Raw genomic sequence first — 12,574 nt, 5'->3', positions numbered from 1 at the left:
GGCGGGTGGAGGAGGGGATTCTGACCAAAGCCAACTGGTCAGAACAAACTCGGCGAGAGAGAAGATAATCCAAAGAAAGAAAGGACATGCAACTCACCACGGGCGGAGGGTTGGCGCGGGAGTACGGCTCCTTATCGAACCGCCAATCCTCTAGGAGCTTGTTATCCGAGAGGTAGTTCACCATGAAGGCCCCGTCTTCGTGAGGCATGTCCTTGGTGCACATCCGACTTGGGTCGCGGTGCCCTCTCATCTAGCATATCATGTGGGGGCGGCCTTGGAGCGGGAGAACTCGGCGCGCCATGAAGGCGACCAGTAGGTCTGGACCAGTCAAACCCTCCGACTGCGTCAGCACTCAGAGTCGCGCAATGGCGCCGGCTCCCACAGGCGTCAGCGACTTGGCCCAGTACGACTAGTTGGGCAGTCGCCCAGCCGGCAGGTTGACCCAGTCCCCCCTCGCGGAGACGCTCCTGACGTAAAAGTAGGATCTCTGCCACATCTTCACCGACTTTATCAGCGAGATGGAGGGGAAGGGGTTGTCGGCCCCCGACCTTCGCACGTTGATGAAAGCGCCGCACTGAGCCGACACGCCCGCGGCCTGGGTGCCGAGCTTGGAGAAGAAGAACTCCCCCCAGATCTCTAGGGTGGGGAGGACTCCGAGGAAGCCTTCGCACAAGGCCACAAAGGCGGACAGCAGCACCACTGTGTTGGGGGTGAGGTGGTGCGGCTGGAGGCCGTAGAACTCCAGGAAAGATCGGAAGAAACTGCTCGTCGGCAGTCCCAACCCACGCAAGCAGTGCGAGCGGAAGATGACCCGCTCGCCCTCCTGCGGCGCGGGGGAAATCTCCCCCTTCAGCGCAAGGCGCACCCGCACGTGATCCTCGCCGGGAAGCCAACGAGTCCGGCGAAGGAACTCGATGTGGTCGTCGTGAACTTCAGAACCGTCCCAAGTGCAGGAGCGCACCGGGGGAGGCGCGGCGGCGGAGGAAGAACTCATCGCCAGCTGATCGCCGCGGCGTTCGCCGGAGCTTGGGCGCGCGGCAGAGCGAAGAAGAAGAAGAAGGAGGAGTGCGAGGAGCAGTGAGCAGGAAGAAAGCGAGGAGCGGTGGGAAGGAGGGGCGCGCGTGCCCCCCTCTTCCCCCTACTTATAGCCCCGTGGGCTGCGAAGCCAAGGGGGCGGACGTGGGGATTTACTGTGCCCACGGCCCCATGACCCCCACGTTCCATGATAAATTTACTGCGTGCAGTAACTTCACGGGAATCCCAACCGTCCGCCGGGGCCGCAGCGGATCTGCTCGGGCGCCGAGGCGGTAGTGGCGGGCCCCGCCTATGGGCCTGTCCCGTCGCTCGCGTAGGCTGGCAGGATGGCCCAGCCACGTGTCATCGCATGACAGGCCTAGAACGGGCGGCGGCCTGGAGGCTTAGCCAGCACGCTACTTGGATCCCGCCGCGATGTTCGAAATATTGTGCGAGTCGGAATTGAGTGAGTCTGAATTGAGCAAGTCCGACTCCTTCTAGTCGGCCCGGCAGGAGTCAATCAAAGACCATCTGTTGAGCACCCGGAAAGAGAAACTGCAGAGGCTTCTCGGCCGACCGTCCATGGCGCCTCACCAGCTTCGGGGACTACTGTCGGAGTAATGGGCCACGGGTAGGCCAACCCGAGCCCCAGAACCTTTCAAGACATCGAGGCAGGTTGCGCCCCTCAAGACCCCAGGACGGAGAGCCGCCTTCAAGAAGTCCACGGCAAGACGGCCGATTGACCACTCACGGCCGAGTCCCAGGGACGACCGCAGGGTAAGCCGACTCCTGACTAGCGACTTCCGGAGAAGCCGAATTTGGGGAGTCGGCCTGCGATTCCAACAAACCCCGTGACCTCATCAAGGGGGACGGGGCAGGGGAGTGGCTACAGTGAAGCCCAGTCCCGCCCCTTACCAAGGGCGGGCATGGCCATAGCACGCCGTACCCCGGAAGATCTCCGTGCGGCGTGGCACTGTTGCCGTGCCGGCCCTGACATCAGCACCGCGAGACCAAATCCTGCACCCACGACGGCTTGTCTGTATGGCTCAGAGGCAGCGGGACCCACCAGTCGGTGAGACCCCAAGAGACGGCAAGAGGACCACCAGTCGGACCCGCGGAAGTCGGCTTGGGGGAGTCATCCAAGCCCTCCCCCCGTGGCCCATGCACCATTAATCAAGATGTGATGGAGAGTGGCAATAGTGATCGCCCGCCAGGCGGCGGGGCTGTTGCCACGACCCCATGATCAAGCCCGCGTCATTAGAAGCACGGCTACAGTAATTAGCAGCCGGCAAGACCCGCCCGCAGCGGACGCGGCCTGTCGGCTTCGTACCAGGCCAGTCAGCGGGGCCCGTCAGCCGGCGGGCCCCAGCGGTCGGCAGAGAAGACGGAGGCCAGAGGCGCTGATGGCTGGGCCCGCGTCCAGCCAGATTACCATTGTACCCCTAGGGGGTAGGCCTATATAAACCACCCAGGGCACCCATGCAAAGGGTTGGGACTCATTAGCTCTAGACCAGATCATATAGAACGGAGAGAGCTAGCCTTGCCCTCTCCTACCTCCAAGAAACAGCTCAAGGAGCAACCTTGTAAACACTTTGCCATAGTGATCATGCGGAGGCCCCGCAGAGCAACAGTAGGGGTGTTATCTCCTCGGAGAGCCCTGAAGCTGGGTAAGATTCGCCGGCGTGCATGTCTTCGCCTCATCCCGTTTCCAGGCACCGACGACGTTCTACTCGCCCCCACCATGATAAGCCATCCTTTGGCATATGTCGCACCAAACCCCCGACAATATGTTTGATGCTATGGTTAGGTTTACCTTAATACTTCTGTTGTAGTTGCAGATGCTTGCAATAGGGGTTAATCATAAGTGGGATGCTTGTCCAAGGAAGGACAATACCCAAGCACCGGTCCACCCACATATCAAATTATCAAAGTACCGAACGCGAATGATATGAACGTGATGAAAACTAGCTTGACGATAATTCCCATGTGTCCTCGGGAGCTCTTTCCTTTATATAAGAGTTTGTCCGGGCTTGTCCTTTGCTACAAAAAGGATTGGGCCATCTTGCTGCACCTTATTTACTTTTATTACTTGTTACCCTTTACAAATTACCTTATCACAAAACTATCTGTTACCGATAATTTCAGTGCTTGCAGAGAATACCTTACTGAAAACTGCTTATCATTTCCTTCTGCTCCTCGTTGGGTTCGACACTCTTACTTATCTAAAAGGCTACGGTAGATCCCCTAGACTTGTGGGTCATCAAGACTCTTTTCTGGCGCCATTGCTGGGGAGTGAAGCACGTTTGGTAGGTAGAATTTGGTAAGGAACAATTTATATAGTGTGTTGAAATTTATTGTCACTTGTTACTATGGAACATAATACTTTGAGGGGCTTGTTCGGGGTATCTTCACCCTGAATAGTAGAGGAAAGAGTTGCTCCTCAACCTACTGAAAATGTTTATTTTGAAATTCCTTCAGGTATGATAGAGAAACTGCTAGCTAATCCTTTCACAGGTGATGGAACATTACATCCCAATTTGCACTTAATCTATGTGGATGAAGTTTGTGAGTTATTTAAGCTTACAGGTATGCCCGAGGATGTTATCAAGAAGAAGGTATTCCCTTTATCTTTGAAGGGAGAGGCATTGACATGGTTTAGCCTATGTGATGATATGGGATCTTGGAACTACCAACGATTGAAATTGGAATTTCATCAGAAGTTTTATCCTATGCATCTTGTTCGTTGTGATCATAATTATATATATAATTTTTGGCCTCGCGAAGGAAAAAGCATCACTCAAGCTTGGGGGAGGCTTAAGTCAATGTTATATTCATGCCCCAATCATGAGCTCTCAAAATAAATGATTATTCAAAAAATTTATGCTCGGCTTTCTCTCAGTAATCGCTCCGTGCTCGATACTTCTTGTACTGGTTCTTTTATGATGAAGACTATTGAATTCAAATGGGATTTATTGGAAATAATTAAATGCAACTCTGAAGATTGGGACCTCGACGAAGGTAAGGAGTCAGGTATAACACCTAACTTTGATTGTGTTAAATCTTTTATGGATGCCAATGCTTTTCGTGAATTTAGCACTAAATATGGACTTGACTCTGAGATAGTAGCTTCTTTATGTGAATCCTTTGCTACTCATGTTGATATCCCTAAGGAGAAGTGGTTTAAATATAATCCTCCCATTGAAGGAAAAGTAGTTGCACCTATTAAAGTTGAAGAAAAGACTATCACTTATAATGACCCTGTTGTTCCTACTTCTTATATTGAGAAACCACCTTTCCCTGTTAGAATAAAGGATCATGCTAAAGCTTCAACTGTGGTCAACAAAAGTAATATTACGACACCCAAACCCCCTGAGCAAATTAAAGTTGAACCTAGTGTTGCTATGGTTAAAGATCTCTTGGCCGATAATATTGATGGGCATGTTGTTTACTTCTGTGATGAAGCTGCTAGAATTACTAGAACCGAAACTAAAAATAAACATAGACCTATTGTAGGCATGCCTATTATTTCTGTTAAATAAGAGATCATTGTTATCATGGCTTATGTGATATGGGTGCTAGTGCAAGTGCAATACCCCATTCCTTATATAAAGAATTTATGCATGATATTGCACCTGCTGAGATAGAGGAGATTGATGATACAATTAAGCTTGCCAATAGAGATACTATTTCACCGGTTGGGATTGTTAGAGATGTTGTAGTCTTGTGTGGGAAAGTTCAATACCCTCCTGATTTTCATGTTCTTGGTTCCCCACAAGATAACTTTTGTCCCATTATATTTGGTAGACCCTTCTTGAATATTGCTAATGGTAAGATAGATTGCAATAAAGATATTGTTTCTGTTGGTTTAGGGGATATGTATCATGAATTTAATTTTGCTAAATTTCGTAGACAACCCCATGATAAAGAATTGCCTAGTAAAGATGAAATTATTGGTCTTGCTTCTATTGCCGTGCCTCCTAGTGATCCTTTAGAACAATATTTGCTAGACCATGAAAATGATATGTTTATGAATGAAAGAAGGGAAATAGATGAAGTATTCTTTAAACAGGGACCTATTTTGAAGCACAACTTTCCTGTTAAAATTCTAGGGGATCCTCCTCCAGCTAAGGTTGATCCCGTGTTTGAGCTTAAACCTTTACCTGATACTCTTAAATATGCTTATCTTGATGAGAAAGAGATATATCCTGTTATTATTAGTGCTAACCTTTCAGAGCATGAAGAAAAGAAATTATTGAAAACTCTGAAGAAGCACCGTGCTGCTATTGGATATACTATTGATGATCTTAAGGGCATTAGTCCCACTCTATGCCAGCACAAAATAAAACTGGAGAAAGATGCTAAACCGCTTGTTGATCACCAATGACGGTTAAATCCTAAGATGAAAGAAGTGGTAAGAAAAGAAATACTAAAGCTTCTGGAGGCAGGTATAATTTATCCAGTTGCTGATAGTCAGTGGGTAAGTCATGTTCATTGTGTCCCTAAGAAGGGAGGTATTACTGTAGTTCCCAATGATAAAGATCAATTGATCCCACAAAGAATTGTTATAGGTTACAGAATGGTAATTGATTTCTGCAAATTAAATAAAGCTACTAAAAAGGATCACTACCCTTTACCTTTTATTGATCAAATGCTAGAAAGATTATCCAAGCATACACATTTTTTCTTTCAAGATGGTTATTCTGGTTTCTCTCAAATACCAGTGTCAAAAGAGGATCAAGAAAATACAACTTTTACTTGCCCTTTCGGTACCTTTGCTTATAGATGTATGCCTTTTGGTTTATGTAATGCACCTGCTACCTTTCAAAGATGTATGACTGCTATATTCTCTAACTTTTGTGAAGAGACTGTTGAGGTATTCATGGATGATTTTTCTGTTTATGAAACTTCTTTTGATGATTTCTTGAGAAACCTTGATCGAGTTTTGCAGAGATGTGAAGAAACAAATCTTATCTTGAATTGGGATAAGTGCCACTTTATGTTTAATGAAGGTATTGTCTTGGGGCATAAAATTTATGAAAGAGGTATTGAAGTTGATAAAGCTAAAGTTGATGCTATTGAAAAGATGTTGTGTCCTAAGGACATCAAAGGTATAAGAAGTTTCCTTGGTCATGCCGTTTTTTATAGGAGGTTCATTAAGGACTTCTCTAAAATTTCTCGGCCTCTGACTAATCTCTTACAAAAAGATGTTCCTTTTGTTTTTGATGATGACTATGTAGAAGCATTTGAAATACTTAAGAAAGCTTTGATTTTTGCACCTATTGTTCAGCCTCCTGATTGGAATTTACCATTTGAAATTATGTGTGATGCTAGTGATTATGTTGTAGGGCTGTTCTAGGACAAAGAGTTGATAAGAAATTAAATGTTATTCAATATGCTAGTAAAACTCTAGACAATTATCAAAGAAATTATGCTACTACTAAAAAAGAGTTCTTAGCAGTTGTGTTTGCTTGTGTTAAGTCCAGACCTTATATTGTTGATTCTAAAGTAACCATTCACACTGATCACGCTGCTATTAAATATCTCATGGAAAAGAAAGATGCTAAACCTAGACTTACTAGATGGTTTCTCTTGCTACAAGAATTTGATTTGCATATTATTGATAGAAAGGGAGATGAGAACCCCGTTGCAGACAACCTGTCTAGGTTAGAGAATGTTCTTGATGACCCACTACCTATTGATGATAGCTTTCTTGATGAACAATTAGCTGTCATAAATGCTTCTCTTACTGCTCCATGGTATGCTGATTATGCTAATTATATTGTTGCTAAGTTTATACCACCTAGTTTCACATACCAGCAAAACAAAAAGTTATTCTATGATTTAAGACATTACTTCTGGGATGACCCGCATCATTATAAATAAGGAGTAGATGGTGTTATTAGACGTTGTGTACCTAAGCATGAACAGGAACAGATCCTATGCAAGTGTCACTCCGAGGCTTATGGAGGACACTGTGGGAGTCCTGGATTAGGGGGTCTCCGGACAGCCGGACTATCTCCATTGGCCGGACTGTTAGACTATGAAGATACAAGATCGAAGACTTCGTCTCGTGTCCGGATGGGACTCTACTTGGCGTGGAAGGCAAGCTAGGCAATAGGTATATGGATATCTCCTCCTTTGTAACTGACCTTTGTGTAACCCTAACCCTCTCCGGTGTCTATATAAACCGAAGGGTTTTTAGTCCGTAGGACAACGATCACAACATACAATCACACCATAGGCTAGCTTCTAGAGTTTAGCCTCTCCGATCTCGTGGTAGATCTACTCTTGTAACACCCATATCTTCAATATTAATCAAGCAGGACGTAGGGTTTTACCTCCATCAAGAGGGCTCGAACCTGGGTAAAACTTCGTGTCCCTTGCCTCCTGTTACCATCCGGCCTAGACGCACAGTTCGGGACCCCCTACCCGAGATCTGCCGGTTTTGACACCGACATTGGTGCTTTCATTCAGAGTTCCTCTGTGTCGTCGCCGTTAGGCTTGATGGCTCCTACTATCATCGATAGTGATGCGGTCAAGGGTGAGACTTTTCTCCCCGGACAGATCTTCGTATTCGGCGGCTTTGCACTGCGGGCTAATTCGCTTGGCCATCTGGAGCAGATTGAAAGCTACGCCCCTGGCCATCAGGTCAGATTTGGAAGTTTGAATTACACAGCCAACATCCGTGGGGACTTGATCTTCAACGGATTCGAGCCACAGCCGGGCGCGCCGCAATGTCGCGATGGGTATGACCTAGCTCTGCCACCGGACGGTACCCCAGAGGCCGCGCCCGCATCAGCTCCGACCCTTAGCTCGGTGCCAGCTGCGCCAATCGAGGACGGGCAGCTAGGCACCACCTCAGGGGCTGCAGTCTCGACGGCGATCGAGCCAAACACCAGCATAATCCTCCGCGCAGCCCGTGACTCCAAGGTGCCGGATTCTCTTCCGTACCCTGAACCATCCGCGCCCCTGCCAATCGAATCCAAGTGGGCGGCGATCATGGAATTCACCGCCGCGGATATCTTTCAGCACTCGCCCTTCGGCGACATTCTGAATTCACTAAGGTCTCTCTCTTTGTCAGGAGATCCCTGGCCGGATTATGGCCAATAGAATTGGGATACGGACGACGAAGAAATTCGACGCCCACCCACCACCCACTTTGTAGCCACTGTCGATGAATTAACTGACATGCTTGACTTTGACTCCATAGACATCGACGGTATGGATAACAATGCGGGAGGCGAAGATGAACCACCGCCCACAGGGCGCTGGACGTCCACTTCATCATATGACGTATACATGGTGGACACACCAAAAGAAGACGACGACGAGGAATGGAAGGACACACCGAAGGCTTGTTCCCTCGAGAATCAGTCAAAGCGGCGGCGCAAGCGCCGCCCCAAATCCCGCCTCGCCAGAAATAACGATCACACAGACCGAGCATTGGAGCAGGGCGAACCACTGCCGGACCATGGCAATACGGAAAATCAAACCGAACAAACCAATTCTGTCAAAGATAATAGTCCGGACGACACAACGCCGGACAGGCACCCGGAACAGCAGAATGCCCATCAAAGGCTTGTTGCCACTGCAAGGAGCCTAAAAAAGCAGAAGCAAAGGCTCAAGGCTGCGCAGGACACACTCCAAATCAGATGGAGTAAAGTACTCAACACAGCAGTGAAGTACGACGATAATCGCCCCACCAAGAGCTACCCAAAGCGGAAGTTGCTACCTGAATTCGATGAGGAGGCCTCAGACCCCTCACAACCAAAAATCAAAACTGCCACCTGGCCGGATAGACGACCTCACGGCCAACATAGAGCGGCAAACAATGCCACTCACAAGACAATACACGATTCACGCGGGGGCTTGCACCAAAAGGACAGTGCAACCAGATCCATCTATGGACCACGCAAGCACGCCCCAGCGTACGATATAACATCCGAACAACGCGGTACACCCAGATATAGGGGTGCCGCGCACCCCCTATGTTTCACCGATGAGGTGCTGTATCATGAATTTCCAGAGGGATTCAAACGTGTCAACATAGAGGCATACGACGGAACAACAGACCCTGGGGTCTGGATCGAGGACTATATCCTCCACATCCATATGGCTCGAGGAGATGATCTCCACGCCATCAAGTACTTACCACTCAAACTCAAAGGGCCAGCCCATCACTGGCTCAAAGGCCTCCCCGAAAACTCCATTGGAAGCTGGGCAGAGCTCGAAGACGCTTTTCGGGCAAACTTTCAAGGACTTATGTCCGACCTCCGGACGCGGATGATTTGAGTCATATAACTCAACAGCCCGGAGAGTCAGCCCGAAAGCTTTGGAACAGGTTTCTTAATAAAAAGAACCAAATTGTCGACTGTCCGGACGCCAAAGCCTTGGCAGCTTTTAAGCACAGCGTCCGTGACGAATGGCTTGCCCGACACCTCAGCCAAGAAAAGCCGAGAACGATGGCAGCATTAACAAGCCTCATGACCCGCTTTTGCGCGGGTGAGGACAGCTGGCTAGCTAGATGCAGCACCAGCGACCCCAGTACATCCGAAGTTAGAGATGGAAACGGGAAATCACGGCGCAACAGCAATAACAAACGCCAGAACAAAGGAGATAGCATGAAGAACACGACAGTAAATGCCGGATTCAAAAGCTCTCGGCCAGGTCAGAAGCCGCCCTCCAAAGACGCCAGAGACGAACTGTCCAGCCTGAATAAAATTCTGGACCAAATATGTCAGGTCCATAGCACCCCTGGCAAGCCAGCCAATCATACCCACAGAGAATGTTGGGTCTTCAAGCAGTCCGGCAAGCTCAACACCGTACACAAGGGGGAGGATACACCAAGCGAAGATGAGGGTGAGCCTCTCAAGGGAGACACTGGGGAACAAAAGAAATTTCCACCAGAAGTCAAAACAGTAAACATGTTGCACGTGATCAATGGAAGAAACAAAACGGCACTCCCAGAAAAATACGCTCGACGACCTGTCACCACGGATTCCTGCCACTGGTTGTCTCAACCGATCACTTTCGACCATCGTGATTACTTAGCAAGTATCCGACATGCAGGATGGGCTGCCCTGGTATTAGACCCAATAATTGTTGGATACCGCTTCGCACGAGTCCTGATGGACGGTGGCAGCAGTCTAAACCTGATATACCAGGATACAATCCGCGAAATGGGGATAGACCCAACAAAAATTCACCATAGCAATATTACCTTTAAAGGAGTAACGCCAGGCCCAGGGGCTCGTTGCACGGGCTCCCTGCTACTAAAAGTTATATTCGGCTTCCCCGATAACTTCTGTAGCAAACATCTAACCTTCCACATCGCTCCGTTCCAAAGTGGCTATCAAGCACTACTCGGACGCGAAGCTTTCGCTTGCTTTACTGCAATACCACACTACGCTTCCCTCACACTCAAGATGCCCGGTCCACGTGGCATCATTACAGTGAACGGAAATATTAAGCGATTTCTGTGCGCCGAAGAGCGTGCGGCTGCCTTGACAGCCGCACACTAAAAACGGCCTCGCCAACTAAAACATTTAGCAAGTTGTCACGACCCCGGACACGGTTAGATGAGTCCAGTGCAACTATATGCAATTTATACCGGATCAATGATCACACCCCTATTACAAATACAAGGGGCTCAGCGTGCGCAGACAAGTGGCAATTCTTACTCACCTTGAATTATACATGGTTTATTTAAAAACTATCTTTTTACACGACAGCTTTTTTACCTGAGATCCTCTCTTTTACAGATAATCATCGTGCTACACCCGTCCAGGATACGGCACAACAGAGATACAGGCGCAGACGTGCAGCAGGGACCCGCTGCAAGGATTCTTTTTAGATTAAGACCCTGCGTAAACCTTTTTACTGTCTCTTGTTGATACATATCCACCGAATTCTCAGCACAATTGAGAAGGATGCTGATGTCTTGGCATGTGGCCACGTCAGAATAATGCACGTACTTGGACACAAGGGGCTTCTTACAAGTGGCACTATTTCGGCCCGGTTTACACCATAAAGACCGAATACCTTAGGGAGTGTTCGGCGTCGCGAGTTCGGCCTTATATGCATCAGCTCCGAATCATTGTCTTTGGTCAAATGTTGGGTTTGCCCGACTCTTGTGTTTTGGTGCCTTATGTTCCTCTTTACCGGCTAAGGTAGCACCAGGAGAACTACTGCGATTGTGCCTGGTTCATCCGGACGAGCGCCTCAGTAGAGAAAGCCGAAAACTGACTGTCATGATATAGCGTGAGACTGGTCAACCACTCGATGACCTATCGGAATGTTAGAATTCCTCCGCCTCGACGAAGGGCCGTTTTTCCGGCTAGGCATATACGCACCCCGCGATCGGGAGAGTGCGGAGCCACTAGGGGCTATCTAGTAGCCCCACTGTCAAACTCCTATGGCTAAGTGAAAGTGTTAAAGCATTATAGTCCGATTGCCTCGCTCGCTGCGCTATCACCTCCTTATCAGGACCAAGACGTTGGGTTAAGTGTGAACACACGTTTTTTGCTAGCACCTCCGCATTATATGCGTGAGGGTTGAAGCCGACGGCTGCAATCTTTCAGGTTATACACACGTATACATAAACAGCCGCACAGGAGGCATCATACTACTTTCAGGAAAAAGTATAAACATAGCCTTATAAAATTCATAAAAGCATTATGTTTACAATGAGAATACATATCACTCAAACATAATATTTTTCGAGCACTGGGCCTCTATCAAACGAGCACCCTCGAGAACTTCCTCGAAATAGTGTTCGGCAGCCACACGGCCTATGGCCGAACCCTGCGCCGCAACAGTGGTAGCGTCCATCTCCGCCCAGTATGCTTTAACACGGGCAAGGGCCATCCGCGAGGCTTCTATGCACGCTGACCTCTTCATCGCATTAATGTGCGGCACCGCATCAAGGAATTGCTGCACTAAGCTGAAATAGCTGTTCGGCTTAGGCCCTTCCGGCCATAGCTGATCCACAACAGACCTCATGGCGAGTCCGGACAACCTATTCAGTTCGGCCCATTCGGCTAGCTGGTCACTCAACGCAAGCGGACGCTCTGGAACGTGGAATTGCGTCCAGAACAGCTTGTCCACTTCACGATCTGTCTGACCTTGGAAGTACTTGGCCGCATCGGCAGCGCTCGCCGCCAAATCCATATACGCATCTGCCGAGCTCCAAAGCTGATCTAGAGGGGCATACCGTGGATCTCCGAACTTCCTCCGTAACATGAAGGGTTTCCCAGCCGCAATATTCCCGGCTTCCTGCAGCTCCTCCTTCTTCGCTCTCATAGCAGAACGGGTGTCTTTGTCTGCCGCCGCGGCCTTCTCAAGGTCCGTTGCCTTCGCTCAATTTTCTTTCTCAAGGACCCGACAACGGTCGGCAGTGTCTTTTAACTCTACGGCCATCTTGGCCATCTTCTCCTGGCTCTCGCAATGTGTGGCCTTCTCGGCTTTCAGCTCTTCGGCTGCCTTCAAAGCAGCCGCATTACTAATCCTCGCTTGTTCCTTGGCTCGGGCAAGTTCCGCCCGTAAGGCTTCCACGGTGGCA

Source organism: Triticum aestivum, chromosome 2A (assembly GCF_018294505.1).
Source record: "Triticum aestivum cultivar Chinese Spring chromosome 2A, IWGSC CS RefSeq v2.1, whole genome shotgun sequence".
NCBI lineage: Eukaryota > Viridiplantae > Streptophyta > Magnoliopsida > Poales > Poaceae > Triticum > Triticum aestivum.
This window is presented reverse-complemented; position numbering follows the sequence as displayed.